Consider the following 21,010-nt stretch of genomic DNA (forward strand, 5'->3'; position numbering starts at 1 on the left):
ACAATCACTTAAATTAATATCTCACAGCAAGATATACTGATATTGTTTTAAATGAAAAAGACTAAATTCCATGTAAATATTACCTAACTTTATGTACCAAGTTAGAGTGGAAGAGGGGAATTTTTGAAAAAATAAGCTATATTTGAACAAAGCATGAAACTCTTGTTGTTTTAAAATTTAAGAATAATTGAATTTACCATCTAATTGGCATCCGTACTGTGCGCTGATAGTAATATCCAAATCATCTTATTCTTTCATAGAGGAAGCGCTCATATAAATCACATTGCTGAGAACTATATAAAACTACATAGAGGTAAATGGTGCTTATTAAATATGAGTATAGTTTGTTACTTGCTGGAAGTTTTCTAGTTCATTTGGACCATTTTCTTACCCTGAGGTGAACTCAGTATCTATTGGTAATGGGTGGTTAAATGTGAAGTGCCCTTGTTCAGTGTCCCTTGTTCTTGTACAGGTATTTTCTTAGTTAAAAAAAAAAAAAAAAAAAAAATTCTAGCATGCCAACATTTGTCTTTGGCCTATTCCTTTTTTTCTGAAGTGTGTAACTTCTGATTTTTTCTTTGCTATGTTGTAAATAACAGTAGTTAAATTCTCTGTTTTACTATCTACTTTTCTTTTCTTCCCAGATCATTTCATTCTAAAACTAAATTGCTTGGTTTTCTTTAGAGGAAATTGCTACATTGCTACATGGTATACTTGTAGTAGTGATTCATATTAAAAAATAGCTGGTAAATCTTTCTAGGTAGTAACTTATCCAAACAATACTTTGAGTATCATATTTTGTGAATGCCTTGCTTAAACTGGGAAACTGAATATTCTTTTTAAATCATATAATTCCTGTATTAAATGTGAAACACACAGTCTCCAAAGTCACCTGATTCTCTGTGGAAAATGAAAGGCATTGAAGGAAACCAGATATATTAATACTTAGTTTTGGTTGAAAGTGCAACATTACTGTACTTAGAAGGGGCTTGGTTTATTTTTAGATATTTAAGCTATCATTAATTTTAGACCAATGGCTAATAATAAGAGAGATTTTTGGTTGCTCATTTATGGAGAGACAAAGAACAGCATGGCATAAACAAACATCCCAGAAATAAATGAAAAGTTTTAAGTGATAAAATTGTGTTTTCTATGAACCAGTGTTGTACATGAACCAACATTGTGTTTCTTAGCTCTGACCTGTACAGTGAGGTACCTGTCAGGACCCCTAGTCTTGGCACTGGAAATGACAAAGTTCTCCTATTACTAAATTCTCATGCCTTCCTTTTCTGACTTAGTAGATTGAAATTGGTAGGTACTAATGATTTATGTTTGATAAACTTAAAGTTCTGCTTATATCCTGTTACGGGTAATTCTGGTACCAAAATTTCAAACGGTTTGATTATTAGTAGCATTTTGAGTACCTATGTGCATATAATGCAGTTAGCAGACCCTTACAGAGTCAAAAGAGATTTTGGAATCTGGTGATACTGTTGTTTATTACACTAGCCTATTACATTTTCTTTCTTTATAATAACTGTTTATGTGAGTTTCATTGAAAATCGTGGCTCTATTGCTTTATTCATGGTTTCCACAACTCTTTTTGTAACACCTTAATTTTCTCTCTTAGGTATTTTCCTGTTAAATAAGATATCAAAAGCATCAATCACAAGACAGAGAAAATGTATTAGGAAAAACTTGTATTAGTATATTCTAAACTGAAATGGAAAAACTCATTATTCATATTTTAATAAATAAAACTCCCAAATGATCTTGTAAATTATCCCATTATTTAGAAGTAGAAAATAAGAGAAGAGTGCTTTCAAGGAAATTTGTCATATTCTCCCTTCTATCTAGAAGTTGACAATGAATTGCAATAAAACTAAGAAATAACTGAATGCTGAAAAATACCATGAATTAATGTTATGGCTTCTTTATTTTTGTATATCCATTCCCACAAAATTGAATTTAAGATTATTAATGAAAATTCTATATTAAGTAATAATGCTTGTATTAGTAATGGGCAAAGAAGTCTTTCTTTGTTACATTAACCGTTAGTAAAAGATGTACTTTGACATTTCTGATGTAAAACCTGTATGTAAATATTGTAATTTAAATATGATTGGACAGCTGTTAAGTTTTGGGGAGGGAAGCAGATGCCAGCGTTCTCTGCTGAAAAGACAAGATGGCGCTTGACGGACCACAGCAGATGGAGCTGGAGGAGGAAAAGGCAGGCAGTGGATTCTGCCAGTATTATCTGTCCAAGATTGAAGAACTCCAGGGTCAACTGCAATATAAATTGGATGGGGGAAAGCCACAAGGAACAGTTCTGAACTCCAGTTGCATTTGCAGCTGATTTTGAATGATAAGACCCAAAACCTCTGGAGGCGGCAGGTGCACAGGAATGAACTAAATGTTAAAGTGTGCCTATTACAGGAGGAGCTACAGCTGCTGCAGGAATAGGACTCCTGTGTCAGGGAAGTAGTCCAGGCCATGGGTAAGAAGAAAGTGTTGGTCAAGGTGCATCTCAAGGACAAGTTTGTCGTAGATGTGGACAAAAATATCAGCATCAGTGATGTGACACCCAGTTCCTTGGTGGTTCTAAGAAATGACAGCTACACTTTGCACAAGATCCTACCCAACAAGGTGGACTCATTGGTGTCACTGATGATGGTGAAGAAAGTACCAGATTCAGCTTATGAAATGATTGGTAGACTGGATAGGCAGATCAAGGAGATCAAAGAAGTGATCGACCTGCCTGCTAAGCATCCCGAGCTCTTCAAAGCACTGGGCATTGCACAGCCCAAGGGAATGCTGCTTGGAAGAGACTGTTGGCCTGGGCTCTGGCTCATCATAGGGACTGTGTACCTTTATTCATGTCTCTGGCTCTGAATTGGTACAGAAATTCATTGGGGAATTTCTGTGATGGCAGAGAAAATGCTCATCTGTCATCTTCATGGATGAAATCGACTCGGCTCCTCAGAGGTGGAGGGGGATGCTGGAGGGAACAGTGAAGTGCAGCAGACAATGCTTCGAGGATGGCTTTGAGGCCACCAAGAGTATCACGGTTTATCACGGCTGCTAATACGATTGATATCCTGGACTTGGCACTGCTTTGCCCAGGGCGCATTGACAGAAAAATTGAATTCCCATCCTGCAATGAGTAGGCCTGGCTGGTCACTTTGAAGATTTATTCTCAGAAATGAACCTGACCCAGGGGATCAACCTGAGAAAAATTGCTGAGCTTATGCCAGGAGCATCAGGCTGAAGTGAAGGGCATGTGCACAGAAACCAGCATGTATGCCCTGAGTAGCGAGTCCATGTCACTCAGAAGGACTTTGAGATAGTCCAAAGTCCTGTCTCATGCCAAAGGACATGCCAAAGGACAGTGAGGAAAAACATGTCCATCAAGAAACTATGGAATTGAGTGGACATCCTTTGTGTGTATCCCTACAATAAAACTCAGTGGGACAAGCAAAAAAAAAAAAAAAAAGTTTTGGGGAGGGATGATCTGCTAGTGTATAATCAATAACTTTTAAAATTTAGCTTGTATTTAGTAACATTTCATTATGTTTTGAAAAAAAGAGTAAAAAATCTTTTGAAGCACAATTTTCATGATGTAAAAGGTATTGAGTTTCCTAGTGTAAGAACATGAATTCTGGAAACAGTCTTAGGGACACTGGGCAAGATAGAGGCCTCCACCCCTCCCCCCCCCCCAACTTTGTTTGTAAAAGGAGATAATACTGCCTATATCAGGGTTGGTGTGAGGATTAATTAGAAGAGTACATGTATGTAAGCACCAGACACATAGTAAGCACTTAATAATATTAGTGGCTAGTATAAACAATAAACATATTTGTGCCCATTTATGAATAATTTTAGTATTCGCTGCAGTCATGAGGTGTAGTAGTAATATCTAAGACCTTAACTGAAATGTTTAAAGAAACCTAGGTATAACAGAGAACGTTATGGGTGCTGATTTCCACTCTCACTAAAACCCAGTGACTTTACTATATCAGCAAGTATAAAGCACTACTTGACTCTGTAGATTGTATGGACCAAGAATGTAGATATAAGACAGCTGATCTCTAGGAACTGAATTTTTAGTGAGTAAAGCAAGCAAGTGTGTAATAGAGAACAATAAAAGCTCTGATAGACATATGTACAAGGTGTTGTAGAGGTACAAAGGAAAGTTATTCAGACTAGGCAAGAGAGTGATTAAACTTAAGTATTGAAGAACAAATAGATCATAGCTCTAGGGGATGTGGAACATGCAAAGTGGAAAGTTTGGGAAGAGTATTCCCAAGGCAAAAAGCTTAGCACATACAAACAGGAGGAAAGCGAGACACTCTTAAAGAGTTGCTATGCTTTGGGAGGTGGAGGCGGGCAGATCACGAGATCAAGAGATTGAGACCATCCTGGCCAACACAGTGAAACCCTGTCTCTACTAAAAATACAAAAATTAGCTGGGCGTGGTGCGCGCCTGTAGTCCCAGCTACTCAGGAGGCCGAGGCAGAATTGCTTGAACCCAGGAGGCAGAGGTTGCAGTGAACTGAGATTGTGCCACTGTACTCCAACCTGGCAACAGAGCGAGACTCTTGTCTCAAAAAAAAAAAAAAAAAGTTGGCCAGGCACGGTGGCTCACACCTGTAATCCTAGCACTTTGGGAGACCGAGGCAGGGTGTATCACCACCTGAGGCCAGGAGTTTGAGACCAGCCTGGCCAACATGATGAAACCCCATCTCTACTAAAAATAGAAAAATTAGCTGGGCATGGTAGTGTGCGCCTGTAGTCCCAGCTACTTGGAAGGCTGAGGCATGAGCACAGGAGGCGGAGGTTGCAGTGAGCTGAGATTGTGCCACTGCACTCTAGCTTGGGCAATAGAATGAGACTCTGTCTCCAAAAAAAAAAAAGTTGCTATGTCTGAAGAGGTAAACAGGTGATAAATCATGAAGAGATTTGTGTCTGAAACTGTAATTGAAGGATTTCAAACAGGAAAAAGATAATCACATTTATACTTAAGATTAGAGAGGTATGATACTGGAGGCAGAGAGACCTGTTAGAAAATTTATACTAATTCAGGCAAGATGATGAAAGGCAGAACTAAAGCAATGAAAATAGGGAAAGCAAGTACAGAAGAACAAAACTTAAAAGATTTAGAGAGCAGAACTGACCCATCTGGGACAAGTTCTAGTTGTCCATTCTATTGCCAGTGCTGCAGAGTCCAGAGGCAGCACAGTGCATCATTTGGTGAGGGAGTTCACAAGGGAGAACCAAACTAGCTTTTATAACAGACCCATTTGTGGTAACTAACCCAGTCCCTTGATAATAACCATTAATCCATGCATAGATTAATCCATTTATGGGGACATAGATAGCCCTCATGACACCCAGTCACCATTTAAAGGCCCTACCTCTTAGTACTGATACATTGGGGATCAAGTTTTAGCACAAGTTTCAGTGGGGGCAAACATTCAAATCATAGCAGTGTCTATTAGGGTGCAGGAGGTGTCTCTACCCAAATGTCGGTAAGTATGTGATAAGTGGGATAGTTGAGCTAGTTTAACGATGTCTAGGTTGGTTGGGTTGGACTTTTCCTCGTGTCCCCTCCGTGCTTAGCTCTAGCTGCTTATTGGAATGCAGCCATGCTTTCCTGGGTTTACTTAGGAAATGCTGAGATGCACTCTGAAGCATTCTTGAGGTTTTCCCTTTGGTTCATTTGTCCCATACTCTCTCCGTTATACCAGTCTTCTCAGATCTTCACAACACAAGTAAATCTGTTGGAAGCAAGGTCTTGTAAATGTAGACATATGGGAAAGATAGAGCCTGCTCTCCTGATGGATGCTGTTGTTGAGATAGGTTGGGTTGGCCTAGGTAAGAGGAGGACCAGAAGAGATTTATGATTTCTTGGAAGGCTATGAGTTGCTGCTGGCCCCATCATAATCTTTTTTTGTTTAGCAGAAGTCAGGAAACGAATACTGGTACACTTACATTTCTTGGAAGAGCAGCAGAAACCTTGGGATATCCTTGTGGGTCAAGGAGGCAACTCTCCTCATGGATTCCCTGATTTGATAACAACATACTCATGGAAACACCAATCCAAGTTTTCACAAGTTTCTCTTAAAGTTAACTTAAGACTTCCTAGAGCAAGAATTCCTACAATGCAAGGCCTGTGAAAATATTGTAAACTTAATACCCGACAGGGAGATATTCAAAGATGCCAAAGTACCTGTTTTTATAAATATTACCACATGGTTAAAGATTTGACTTCTCACATAAAATGAGTAAAAATAACAATGATTTTTCTGCAGTACCTTGATGCTGTAATTATAAAGCAGGGTTTTAAAATTCTGCCATGTAGTGCCTTATTTTTATAGTAATGTTTTCTATGAACCTTCTAATTTAATGTGTATTAAGAGATTTAAAGAGTATATAATTAAAAAATATCTTTCCAACAAAGTCACCTTGAGATTTAATGCTTTCTAATTGGCTTGATCATTTGGTGGCAAGATAACTAGTTGGGTAACTGAACATAGACTCTACAGTGTTAGCAAATATAAATTTATATTTCAGAAAAATATCAAATAACTAATATCAAAGCCTGTGTGCCTGCCTTTCAAGGTAGTACATTAACACTTGGGATATTAAATCTGTAAATACTAAGGATATTATCCAAATAGATGATATTCATCAAGTGGTATATAAAGTTCATCCGTTGTTGGAATTCAAATGTTGCAAAGGCCAAAGGTATTTAATATCCAAACTATTGTTTTAGCATATATTTAGTCTTTGAAATCTGGTGTGTATTTTACACTTACAGCCCATCTCTATTCAGGACTATAGCCACATTTTAAGTTATCAAGAGTCATATGTGACCAGTGGCCACTGTGCTGGCAGCACAGGTCTAGATGACTCTGGGAGACACTTCTACTCCTATCTATCCTTACCTGAATATTTCTGAAGGCCTTCTAATTCCAACTTTGTGAAGACTCTTGGGTCTCTTTCAAAGTTTATTTAACTGCTGCACCTGAGCAGAACTTGTCCTAAATTATTACTAAAATTGAGGCAGTTTCCTCATATTTATTTATTTACTTATTTTTTAGAGACAGAGTCTCGCTCTGTCGCCCAGGCTGGAGTGCAGTGGCGCGATCTCGGCTCACTGCAACCTCTGCCTCCCGGATTCACGCCATTCTCCTGTCTCAGCCTCCCGAGTAGCTGGGACTACAGGCGCCTGCCACCTCGCCTGGCTATTTTTTTTTTTTTTTTTTTTTTTTTTGTATTTTCAGTAGAGACGGGGTTTCACTGTGTTAGCCAGGATGGTCTCAATCTCCTGACCTCGTGATCCACCCGCCTCGGCCTCCCAAAGTGCTGGGATTACAGGCGTGGGCCACTGTGCCTGTCCCAGTTTCCTCATTTTTAAATGAAAGAGCTGGAAATATCTTTAAAAGGTTGAGGGTCTAATGAATCGTCTTCATGTACATTCATAGATAGCATTGGCTTTCATTGTGATTATGGTTTTTGGTGAGGGCACATGGGCTTTTAACACCTGGTCAGTGATATAGTTAGGAATTGCAGTTTGTGACACTTTGGCCAAATAATCATCAGGAATTGTGAGTGATGCTGGTGAATAATAGCTCTAGTCAGATTTGTCCCTTGTGTTGAGTTCTATGGGGACATTTTCGTGGGTTTCAGACCTTCCAGCTAATAGTTGGCTTCTTGCCCACGTCAGTGCTTAAACTGTCAAACTTGTCCACCAAACCCTCAATTCATAAAGCTGACTCTTCAAAATCCAGCATAAGAGGCACCAAGTAGTCAAGTCTAAACTGTCTTCAGTAAGATGTTCCCTAGTTTGCCTAGAGATTCTGTGCTCAAATGCCGTCTTGAATGGAGTCAGCAGGCAGGGGTTGGCAGGGAGGTTGTCTATAAGGTTGGCATACACAGTGGGAAGATAGACATTACATTTGTCTTCTTTGGGATCCCCGTAAGCCAGTGGTTCTCAATACTTGGCTTAACATTAGGTCAACTCAGGAGGTAGGAAGGACGTATAGAGGCATCTCTTTAAATATATTAAGGTCTTGACCTCACCCCAGAGATTCTTAGTTAATCTAGTGTGATTCTGTTGTATAGCCAGTGTACAACCTATCAAAGGTTTTCTCATACATCTCAAAAATAGGGGTGAACCTATGAAGAGGAAAGGGTGCCAAGAATGTCTCAGACCTCTAACTCAGCTGTAGCTATATTCCTTTCAATTTTCTCTCCTGCTTGATCAAACTCTTGACTCTCTTTGGATGAGAAAACTGCTCTGGCATCATTATGCATTCTCCCCAAATCTGGTTTATAGGACAATGCCTAATTCAGCCAGGCTCCGATCCTTAATTTTCACAAAGAATTTGTAGATTCCCAAAAGCTCTTTTTACCTCCAGAATTGCTCTGACAAATCAAAAGCATTTGGCTTCCAGACACTTCTCTTCCTTTGGATTTAAAGAACTTGACTTTGACATTCAAAATAATATCTGATTTGTCCTCATTTTCTCTCCCTTCCGAAGCAGTGACCATCAATGAGTCATTGAATAAAATGCCATAAGCAACTAGGAACACGAACTAGGAATGAAAAATGTTCAAAAATAGTCTTCTGCTACACTCACATCAATCACTAGAAAGCTATTGAAGCCTAAATATATAACTAGTCTGATTTTCATTCTTACAGTTACCTGGTAATCTTCAGAAGTCTTATCTCCCTGAAGAAGAATATGTATAGGAGTTACTTGAACTAGAATGCAGTCACTATCATTCATTCATTTAGCACATGTGGTTGGTTGTGTTGGTTCATTCATTTAGCACGTATTGAACATTTGATAGGTGAAAGACACTGTGTGAGACACTACATATACATTGATGGGGAAAATGAATAGTGCCTGCCCTAATGGGGCTTAATCATTTATAGTATCACAAATCTATAAATAACAGGCTGTTTGAAACCTAGTTCTTGAATAAGTATTTGTGTCAGTTCTTATAAGGTATGAGGTTATTAAGGTCATTGGAAAACCCTTTATTTGACTCTACATCCGGTAAGACTTTTATACCTTGTACCAGACCTTCCTGTGTGTCAGTGCTACTAAAACAAAGGAGAAAGTAGGTGAAAGTACTTCAAACACTAGGATTGAGGTAGAGCCAGCCAGACACAGATTTCCTAACTTGTTTACATTTTTAGAGGGCTATTTCTTCAGTAAGAACAGTATTATATTTCTAATCAGCTTTTTCTTCATTGCTCTGTAAAGGCAACTTTTTTTTTAATTAATTAATTAATATTTTTTTGAGACAGAGTCTTGCTGTGTTGCCTGGGTTGGAGTGCAGTGGCGAGATCTTAGCTCACTGCAACCTCCGTAAAGGCAACTTTATTAAGTTACAATTTACATGCAACAAAAACATTATGCATGTACAGTCTGATTAATTTGGACAAGACATATGCACCTGTGTGACTATCACCACAACCAAAATGAGAATATTTTCATCACCCCTCAAAAGTTATTCAAGTCTCTTAATACTGGGTTCCCACCCATCAACCCACAGCCCTAGGCAGTCATTGATCTGCTCTTCATTGATCTGCTCTGTGTCACTGTGGATTAGATAAAATCATTCAGTATGTACTTTATTTGTGTAAATTTGTTTTGCTCAGCATAGGGTCTGAGAAACATCACAGATGCAATGATGTTGCCTGAATCATCGCAAGACATCACTTGAATCAGTAGTAGTGTTCCATTAAATGAATATGCTGCGGTTTGTTATTCTCCTATTGGTGGGTACCTGGGCTCTTTCTGGTTTGGGGCTACCCCTATGAATAAAGTGACTATGAACGTTTGAATATAAATCTTTGTGTGAACATGTGATTTCATTTCAATAAATTCCTAGGGATGAAACTGCCGAGTCATGTGGTAAGTATTTGTTTAACTTTGTAAGATACTGCCAAACTGTTTTCCAAAGTAGCCGTGCCATGTTACATTTCCACCAGCAATGTATGAGGGTTGCAATTTTACCACATTATTGCCAACACATGCTGGTGTCGGTCTTTTTAATTTTGGCCATTATAGTGGATATGTAGTGGTATCTCGTGGTTTTAGTTGGAATCTACTTAACCACTAATGACATTAATCATCTTTTTATATACTCATTTGCCATTCCTGTAGCTTCTTTGGTGAAAGGTCTGTTCAGTTCTTTATACCATTATTTTTAACAGGTTTATTGAGGTTTAATTTACATACCATAAAAATCTACCTACTAAAAGTATACAATTAAATGGTTTTTCATATATTTTTGGAGTTGTACAGTCCTTAGCATAATCAGTTTTGGAATGTTTATATCACCCTAAAGATATCTTATACTCATTAGCAATCACCCTCAATTTTCCCCTCCTCTAGACCTAGGCAACCACTAATCAGCTTTCTGTCTCCATAGATTTTCCTTGACTAGATATTGTATATAAATGGTATGATACAAAATAGAGTCATTTGCATTTGGCTTCACCTAACATAATTGTTTCTGAAGATCACCCATGTTTAGCATGTCTAATTCTTCCCTTATTTTTTGCTGAATAGCAAAAATAATTTTTAAAAACTCATTCTATTGTATAGCTATACCACATTTGTTTATCCACTTGCCAGTTGATGGATTGTATCGTCTCCACTTTTGGGGCTTTTATGAATAATGCCTGTATGAACGTTTGCCTTCAGTTTTTTGTTTGGACATATGTTGTCATTTGTTTTGGGTAAGTATTTAGAAGTACAATTGCCGGGTCGTATGTGTGCAGCTTTACACACCATGCTCACTGTTATCTCATTCCCTAGGTCTGTTAAATTCCTGGCTGTTTTGCCCATCTGTGGCTTGCCCCAGCCAGTATCTCAATCTAGGTACAATGTTGGCCTTCCCTGTTTGCTGTCCAGTTAGGTATTGTTTTCGACAACACTCCTGCATGTGTATTTTTCCCAGATTCTGCTCCATATCAGTTTAGCCCCCTCCAGCAGGGAGGCTGCAGGCCTTGACAGCCTGCCCACCCTGGTAGAACTATAGTGCCACAGAACTTGAAGGACTGGGGGAGAGTGAGACGGGGGCAGCCTCAGACTCTAATGCCACAGACTCTCACTGTTCTAACCAAGGTTCAGTAGGTTTTCTTGAGTAAATGTTTCTCAGCTTGTTGCATGCATTAGTCAGTTCTCAGAATTCTGAAATGAGTATTTTCACAGTTTTGTCAAGTTTTATCATTGCTTTTTTGGGAGAAAATTTGCCAAACTCATTACTCAGACATTCCTGAAATCTCATTGGGATGCTTTTTTTTTTTTTTTTTTTAAATTATGCTTTAAGTTCTGGGATACATGTGGAGAACATGCAGGTTTGTTACATAGGTATACACGTGCCATGATGGTTTGCTGCACCCATCAACCCGTCATCTACATTAGGTATTTTTCCTAATGCTGTGCCTCCCCTAGCCCCCCACCCCGCAACAGGCCCCAGTGTGTGATGTTCCCCTCCCTGTGTCCATGTGTTCTCATTGTTCAGCTCCCACTTATGAATGAGAACATGTGGTGTTTGGTTTTCTGTTTCTATGTTAGTTTGCTGAGAATGATGGTTTCCAGTTTCATCCATGTCCCTGCAAAGGACACGAACTTATCCTTTTTTATGGGTGCATAGTATTCCATGGTGTGTATGTGCCACATTTTCTTTATCCAGTGTATCACTGATGGGCGTTTGGGTTGGTTCCAAGTCTTTGCTATTGTGAATGGTGCTACACGTGTGCATGTGCCTTTATAGCAGAATGATTTAATAATCCTTTGGGTATATACTCAATAATGGGATTGCTGGGTCAAATGGTATTTCTAGTTCTAGATCCTTGAGGAATCGCCACACTGTCTTCCACAATAGTTGAACTAATTTACAGTCCCACCAACAGTGTAAAATTGTTCCTATTTCTCCACATCCTCTCCAGCATCTGTTGTTTCCTGACTTTTTAATGATCGCCATTCTAACTGGCATGACAATGGTATAACATTGTGGTTTTGATTTGCATTTCTCTAATGACCAGCGATGATGAGTTTTTTTTCCATAAGTTTGCTGGCCACATAAATGTCTTCTTTTGAGAAGTGTCTGTTTATATTCTTTGCCCACTTTTTGATGGGGCTGCTTGTTTTTTTCTTGTAAATTTGTTTAGGTTCCTTGTAGATTCTGGATATTAGCCCTTTTCAGATGGATAGATTGCAAAAATTTTCTCCCATTCTCTAGGTGCCTGTTCACTGTGATGATAGTTTCTTTTGCTATGTAGAAGCTCTTTAGTTTAATTAGATCCATTTGTCAATTTTGGCTTTTGTTGCCATTGCTTTTGGTGTTTTAGTCATGAAGTCTTTGCCCATGCCTATGTCCTGAATGGTATTGCCTAGGTTTTCTTCTAGGGTTTTATGGTTTTAGGTCTTACGTTTAATTCTTTAATCTTTCTTGAGTTAATTTTTGTATAAGGTATAAGGAAGGGGACCAGTTTCAGTTTTCTGCATATGGCTAGCCAATTTTCCCAACACCATTTATTAAATAGGGAATCCCTTCCCCATTGCTTGTTTTTGTCAGGCTTGTCAAAGATCAGTTGGTTGCAGATGTGTGGCATTATTTCCGAGGCCTCCATTCTGTTCCATTGGTCTGTATATCTGTTTGGTACCAGTACCATGCTGTTTTGGTTACCATAGCCTTGTAGTATAGTTTAAAGTCAGGTAGCGTGATGCTTCCAGCTTTGTTCTTTTTGCTTAGGATTGTCTTGGCTATATGGGCTCTTTTTTGGTTCTGTATGAAATTTAAAGTAGTTTTTTCCAATTCTGTGAAGAAAGTCAGTGGTAGCTTGTTGAGATTAGCATTGAATCTATAAATTACTTTGGGCTCTATGGCCATTTTCACAATATTGATTCCTCCTATCCATGAGCATGGAATGTTTTTCCATTTGTTTGTGCCCTCTCTTATTTTGAAGAGGTCCTTCATATCCCTTGTGAGTTGTATTCCTAGGCGTTTTATTCTCTTTGTAGCAATTGTGAAGGGGAGTTCACTCATGATGTGGCTCTCTGTTTTTGGTGTATAGGAATGCTTGTGAATTTTGCACATTGATTTTGTATCCTGAGACTTTGCTGAAGTTGCAGTTGTATATCTTATTAATGAGTTGTAAGAGTTCTTTGTTTTTTATGCAAGTCTTAGATACGTAAGTTGCGAATGCATTCTCAATCTGTGCTTGCCTTTCCATTTTCTTAATAGTGCCTTTGAAAGAGCGAAAGTTTTAAATTTTGATGTCAAATGTATTAGTTTATTCTTTCCTGTTTTCTTGCCTTTTTTGTCCTAAGAAATTGTTGCCTAATACAAAGTCACAAAAGATTTTCTCTATGGCTCTTAGATTCAGATCTGTGATAGAATTTGAGTTAATTATTGTCTATTGTGAGGATAAGGGCTGAGGTTCATGCTTAACCATATCACTCTCCAGTTTGTTCCAGGTCATTTGGTAAAATGAATACCTTTTCCCTATTGAATAAACTTTCCATCTTTGTTGCAAATCAGATAACCTTCTATGTGTAGACCTGTTTCTGGGCTCTATTCTATTCCATTAATTTATATGTCTATGTTAATATAACACTACCTTGATTACTGTAGAATTACAGTAAATCCTGAAATAATCACCTTCAGTTTTGAAAGAAATTTTTGCTAGGCCTAGAATTCTAGATTGTCTTTTGTTTTTGTTGTGTTTTCTTTCAGCACTTTAAAGTTGTGCTACTCTTTTGTCTTAATCATAGCTTCAGACAAGAAGTTTGCCATTATCCTTTTTTTGACATGTTTAATATATTTATATGCCATAAAATTCACCATTTTGAAGTGTACAATTCAGAGTGTTTTTTTAGCATATTCACAAGATTGTACCGCCATCACCATGGATTCCAGAACATTTACATCACTTTAAAAAGAAATCCTATGCTCATTAGTGGTCGCTCTCCATTTCCCCCTTCCCTCTTTGCCCCAAAATAACTAACCTACTTTCTGTCTCTATGGATCTGTCTATTCTGGACATTTTATTAAAGGGAATCATACAACAGATGGCGTTTTGTGTCGATTTCTTTCATTCAGCATAATGTTTTCAAGGTTCCCTCATGTTGTAACCCATGTTTGTACTTTATTTTTTTTTCATGGTTGAATCATATTCCATTGTATATACCACATTTTGTTTATGGAAATTGGGACTGTTTTCACTCTTTGGCTGTTATGAATAATGCTACCATGAGCATTAGTGTATAGGTCTTGGTGTGAATGTGTTTTCAATTCCCTTGGGCGTATACCTAGGAGTAGATTTGCTGGGTCATGGTAACTCTGTGTTTAACTTCCTGACAACTGCCAAACTTTTGACTCCACCATTTTACATTCCCAACAGCAATGTCATTATCAGGGTTCCAGTTTCTCCACATCTTTGCCAACACTTGTTATTGTCCATCTTTTTTATTGTAGCCATCCTATAATAAAACAGCTATCAGGTTGCATCTTGTGGCTTTAATTTACATATTCTAGTGACTATGTTGAGCATATTTTCATGCTTATTGGCCATTTATATATCTCTTTGGAGAAATGTCTATTCAAATCCTTTGCTCATCTAAAAATTCTACTGTAGCATTTTAAGAGTTCTTTATATGTTCTAGAGTCACCAGGGGTGTCCAAGGGAGAGAATACAGTCATGTGTTGTTAGTTTCTGTGTCTGGTTGGGCCAGTAAAGCCCCTTCCTCATCCCTCTTTTCTGCTTATCACTAGAGACAGAAACTAAAAACCATGGCTTCAGGCTGCTAAACTCTAAAAACAAAACAAAACAGAACAATAACAACAACAAAATAAGGTGAACTAGACAAACTTGTATCTAGACCCTTATCATATATGTGATTTGCAAATATTTTCATTGTGTGGGTTGTCTTTTTACTTTTTTAATAGCGACCTTTGCAGCACAAATTCTCATTTTGATGAAGTCAAATTTATCTAACTTTCATTTGGCTGCTTATGCTTTCAGTGTCATCTAGGAACCATAGCCTAATCGAAGGTCATTAGGATTTGCACCTTTGTTTTCTTCTAAGGATTTTATAACATTGGCTCTTATTTAGGTCTCTGATACATCTGCTGTGAATTTTTATGTATGGTACGAAGTGGGATGGGGGAGGGGTGTCCAGCTTTAATCTTTTGCACATGGATGTCCAGTTGTTCCAGCATCATTTGTTGAAAAAACTATTCTTTCCTCATGAACTGTCATCTTGCCTCTGTTGTTGAAAATCAATTGACTGTAAATGTATGGATTTATTTCAGAGCTGTTAATTTTATTCCATTGAGCTATATCTATTATGCTAGTACCATACAGTCTTGATGACTGCATCTTTGTAATATGTTTTGAGATTGGAAAGTGTTCTTGGGCTGAGAAATGTAAGAATTTTCCATGGTGTTTGACCTTGAGATTAGATCATTCCAGTTCATAAGTATTTGTATATGTCTTAGTCAGTTTTGTATTGCAATAAAGGAATACCTGAGGCTGGGTAGTTTATTAAAAAAAAAAAAAAAAAAGCCAGGCCGCAGTGGCTCATGCCTGTAATCCCAGCACTTTGGGAGGCCGAGGTGGGTGGATCACGAGGTCAGGAGATCGAGACCATCCTGGCTAACACGGTGAAACCCTGTCTCTACTAAAAATACATAAACTTAGCCGGGTGTGCTGGCACGTGCCTGTAGTTCCAGCTACTCGGGAGGCAGAGGCAGGAGAATCGCTTGAACCCAGGAGGTGGAGGTTGCAGCGAGCCGAGATCGCGCCACTGCACTCCAGCCTGGGTGACAGAGTGAGACTCCATCTCAAAAAAAAAAAAAAAAAAAAAAAGAGGGAGAAAGAGAGCAAGGTTAATTTGGCTCATGTTTCTACAGGCTGTACAAGAAGCATGGCACCAGCCTCTGCAACTAGTGAGGTCTCAAGCGGCTTCCGCTCATGGTGAAAGGTGAAGGGTAGCCTATGTATGCAGGTATCACAGGGTGAGAGAGGAAGCAAGGAGAGGGTGTGTGTCAGGCTCTTTTTAACAGCCAGCTCTTACAGCACCTAATAATACAGGAAGAACTCACCCCTGAAGGAAGGTATTGATCTATTTATGAGGGATCCACCATCATGACCCAAACCCACCTCCCATTAGGCCCCCACCTACAACACTGGGGGATCATATTTTAATATCAGGTTTGGGGAGACAAACCAAACCGTAGCAATGCAGCTTTATATTTTTACATATAGTAAATGATGGTGATAATATCAATGACAGGAAAGACCTCAGTTGGGCATTCTTTAATAGGAGTTGATCACCATCTTGGCTTTAAAGAATTTTCATTAACTATGCTGTGCTTTCCCTTGACTGACCAACTGAGAACTCAAACCGTGTTGATTTTTGCTGGTAAGTATTTGAATTGTTAGTTGACAGTCAAGCCAGTAGCTGTTTGAAAAACCTTTCTTTGGAACAACTACAAAAGCAAAAATGTAAGTACCTACAAATGCAAAGAAAAATAATACTACCTGAAATCCTACTGTATATGGATAACCACTGTTAATATTTGATGAATGTACTTTCACTTAGTGGTCTGTGCAAATGCAATTTTACGTAAATGCTGTCATACCATACATGCTGTCTTTCAACCTGCGCCCTCAAGAGAACATCATAAATATATTTGTCATTAAATGTGGGTCTACTTCATTATTGTGATGACAGCATTAAACCACTATTGAACTATACTATTTCATATAATTTCATTAATAGTTTTTTACTATTGAAATTTTAAGTTGTTTCTAGTTTATACTCTCACCAACAGAACATGTGAATTAAAGTTTCCTCATACTTGAGGCAAAACAGAGTTTTGTCACCCTTTTACCATCTTTGCTATACTATAAGCAAAAAATAAGTTTCTGTTGCATTTCTTTTATGATGACTGTAGTTGAATATCTTTCATTAGTGTCCTGGCCATGTGTATTTCCTTGTGAATTACTTGCTTATGACTATTGCCTGTTCTTTTTTTCCTTAGTGATTTGTTTTTATATATTTTTTAGTGTTAGACTGTTAATCTTTAATATATGTTGCAAATGTGTTTCTCAGTTTGCCATTTATCTTGGAATCTTCATGGCAGTGTATTTTCTTGTGGTGTTTTTGGGTATTTTGTTGCTGTCCAATATTTTTGCCTTCTTATAAAAGTAATCACACTTTTCAATCTTTGCTGTATGTTTTTGAACTTTGTGGTCATGCTTAGAAGGATTTTACCCATCTCAAGTTTACATAAACTTTCACTTGTATTTTCTCCTGGTACTTTTATATGTGGTTCATATTTAAAAACATTTAATCCATCCATTATAACAGCAGCTTTTTAAAACTGCAGAACTTTTTATTCTGCCCAATATGTTTGAGAGATTTGTGTCTTAGCAAGTGGAGTTTTGCTTTAAAGTCCCGTTGAACCAGTGCTGGAATAAGAATTAATAGTGAGATACAGTTTTTTGTATTATAATATTTATGCTCTTCCTCCACATCTTCATTTGGCTGGCTCTTTCTTTGTTCAGACCTCTGCATAAATCTCACACCTCAGAAAGGCCGCCTGTGGCCACCCCATCTTTATAAAATAGCCTCTCTCTGATCATTCTGTCTAAAGAAGAAGACCACCCCCATTGTTCTGCATCCTGTTCCCTGTTAAACTTCTTAAGCACTTAGCACTGCCTACCTCATCATGTTTGTTTCCTTGTTTATCTTATCTCCCTTCTCCCACTAGAATGAGGACTCGATGAAAGCGAGATTTTTTTCTGTCTTCTTCATTGCAGTATCCCAGAACCCAGAAAAGATTCTGACACAAAATAGTCATCTATAAATATTTAAGTCAATGACTGAATATTTAGAAAATTATTGTGGTTTTTTTCAGAGTGTTAACTTCTTTTGAAGTGTTGTGTGAAAGACTTACATCCATTAGTATCTCTGAAATTATGAATTAAAAAGAAGGCAATAGGCTGGGTGCAGTGGCTCATGCCTGTAATCTCAGCACTTTGGGAGGTAGGAGGATCACTTGAGCCCAGGAGTGCAAAAGCAGCCTGAGCAACATAGTGAGACCCCATCCCTATAAAAAATTTAAAAATTAGCCAGGCATTGGTGGGGCATGCCTGTAGTCCCAGCTATTCAGGAGGCTGAGATGGGAGGATCACTTGAACCCAGGAGGTTGAGGCTGCAGTGAGTCGTGATTGCGCCACTGCACTCCAGCCTGGGCAGCAGAGCAAGATCTTGTCTCGAAAAAAAGGCAGTAGGCGAATATAATTCAATATAAAATAAAACTTTGTGGAGTCATCTAATGCCAGGGACATAGGTGGACCGCACCTAATGATGATGAAAATAAGACTATTAATGAAGCAGTTCACATCAGCCTTTTGATACTATGCTTTTATCAAGTTTGTGTAAATGAGATTATGCAAATAATAGTGATGGCTCTCACTTTGGAGCACTCATCTGAGGTCAGGAGTTCGAGACCAGCCTGGCCAGCATGGCAAAACCCCGTCTCTACTAAAAATACAAAAATTAGCTGGGTGTGGTGGTGCACACCTGTAATCCCAGCTACTCAGGAGGCTGGGGCAGCAGAATCGCTTGAACCTGGGAGGCAGAGTTTGCAGTGAGCGGAGATGATGCCACTGCACTGCAGCCTGGGACAGAGTGAGACTCCATCTGAAAAAAAAAAGAAGCAAAATCTGAATTTCACTCATCTTGAGTATGAACTGGCCCTAGTAACTTGTTTCTAACTAATAGAATGCAACAGAAGTGATGCTGTATGACTTCCAGGGCTTAGTTAGAATAGGTAATACAGCTTCTAACTGGCTTTCTCTCAGGAAGGTTCTCCGTGGAACCAAGGTTCTATGCTGTGTGAGAAAGCCCTGGCCACGTCAACCACCAAACATGTGAGTGAGGAAGCCTTCTAGATGATTCCACCCTAACCACCATCTGGCTAGAGCTGGATGAGAGACCTGAGGGAGAGCTGCCTAGCTGAGTCCAGTCAATCCCCAGAATTGTGAGAGAAGATAATATATGATTGTTGTTTCATCTCACTAAGTTTGGGATGGTTTGTTACACAGCGGTTGATAACTAGACCAGAGACCTTTCCTAGAAACGCTGGAGAACACGTGCCAGGATGGTCCTGGACATCTCCATTGTTTGCTGCTTGCTTCTCTACTGTGCCCATTGCCTGTGCTTTCTCCAAACCCCCTATTAACCAGACATTCTCAGCTACCAGAAGTTTCCTGTCTTAGGATCTTGACACTTTTGAGACTCTTTGAAGTTACGAGACATGATGGACTTACTATCAAAAACTTGGCAAGCACAGTTACATCAGCAAGTGTTACTTTGTTGAAGTAAGTGGGGAAATAGTGCAGCATGGCAGTTAACCCTGTGCTCTCTAAGCTTTTACTGAATGTCAGTGGGTCATTCTAGAGACTTGGTAGCCACATGCATGTCAGTTTGTTGATATTCAGTATTGATTATTCTCATAGGAGCTGTATATAATTGTTTTGAGCTTAAAACAAAGAAAATGATTAGTTTATGGTTCTAATCTTTTGGATTTTTTTTTTTTTTTTTAGACGGTGTTTCACTTTTGTCGCCCAGGCTGGAATGCAGTGGCGCGATCTCGGCTTACTGCAACCTCCACCTCCCGGGTTCAAGCGATTCTCCATCCTCAGCCTCCTGAGTAGCTGGGATTACAGGCGCCTGCCACCACACCAAGCTAATTTTTGTATTTTTAGAAGAGACAGGGTTTCACCACATTGGCCAGGCTGGTTTTGAACTCCTGACCTCAGTTGATCCACCCCCCTCAGCCTCCCAAAGTGCTGGGATTACAGGCGTGAGCCACCACGCCTGGCCTTGGATGTTTTAAAGTAAAATTTTTCCCACTGCAAAATAATAGATATGTGTTGTAGGAACTTTTGGAAACACAAGGCACAAAGGAAAAAATACCTTCATATTTCTCCTTTTCCCATCTCCCCAGAGACTTTTTTCTCCTTATTTGTTGGCATATGTCTTTCCATACTCTTCAATGCATATATATTTACAGGATAACATTATATGTGGTATTTTAGAACCACATTTCTAACATTCCATTTATCATGTTTTGTATTTGCATAGTATTCCATTTCGTAGTTGTACCATAATATCTTTAGACAATGCTTGTGGTCAAATAATTTCCCCCAATATTTTACTGTTATAAAAAATGTTTCGATGAACATTTTGGTCTAAAGTTGATGGATCAAGGAATATAGGGGTCGTTATAAGTTAACAAATACAGCGTCAGATCATTGTACTACTCTGCTGAAAATCCCCCTTGGCTCCCATCTTACTCAGAGCCAAAGCTAAGGTCTTTACCATGACCTAAAATACCCTCAGCCATCCGGAGTGTGCATGTATGCATACACACAGACATGTACATGCCACTCACTCCTGCCTCTCTAGCTCATCTTCTCCTGCTCACCCCTGACTTGTTCCCCTGAAGCTATTCCTGGAATACACCAGGCAAGCAAGCCCCTGTGTCAGGGCCTTGGCACTTCTTCCTTCTGCTTATAACAATTCCTCCAAGTATCCACAGGCTTCCTCTTTCACTTCCTTTGTTGCTTTGGCTCAGATATCGCCTTATCTGAGTGCCCTTCCTTAACTATACAATACAAAATAAGTTCATGAATCTGCCCTCACCCCTACATTCCCTGTTTCCTTTACCTTGTTCTATTTTTCTATAGCATTTACCTGACAAATCTTATGTTTGTTTATTGTCACTCTTCTTCCAGAATGTAAGCACTGTGAAGTCAAGGACTTTGTTAGTTTTGATCACTATTGTATCCATGGGTTCTAAAGCACTGCCTGGCACATAGTTGGCACTCAGTAAGCTAAGAAATAATAAGACTAACATATTGGGATTGTGGCAAGGAGGTAAGTATACTCCACTTTTTCAA

At 38.7% G+C, this 21,010-nt stretch overlaps 1 pseudogene; it reads left to right on the forward strand.

Annotated features, from left to right (window-relative positions):
- The first annotated feature begins 501 nt into the window (after window positions 1-501).
- LOC115930072 (26S proteasome regulatory subunit 8-like) lies at window positions 502-3,609 on the forward strand (annotated as a pseudogene).
- Window positions 3,610-21,010: the final 17,401 nt, after the last annotated feature.

This window comes from Gorilla gorilla, chromosome 6, assembly GCF_029281585.2.
Source record: "Gorilla gorilla gorilla isolate KB3781 chromosome 6, NHGRI_mGorGor1-v2.1_pri, whole genome shotgun sequence".
Taxonomy (NCBI): domain Eukaryota; kingdom Metazoa; phylum Chordata; class Mammalia; order Primates; family Hominidae; genus Gorilla; species Gorilla gorilla.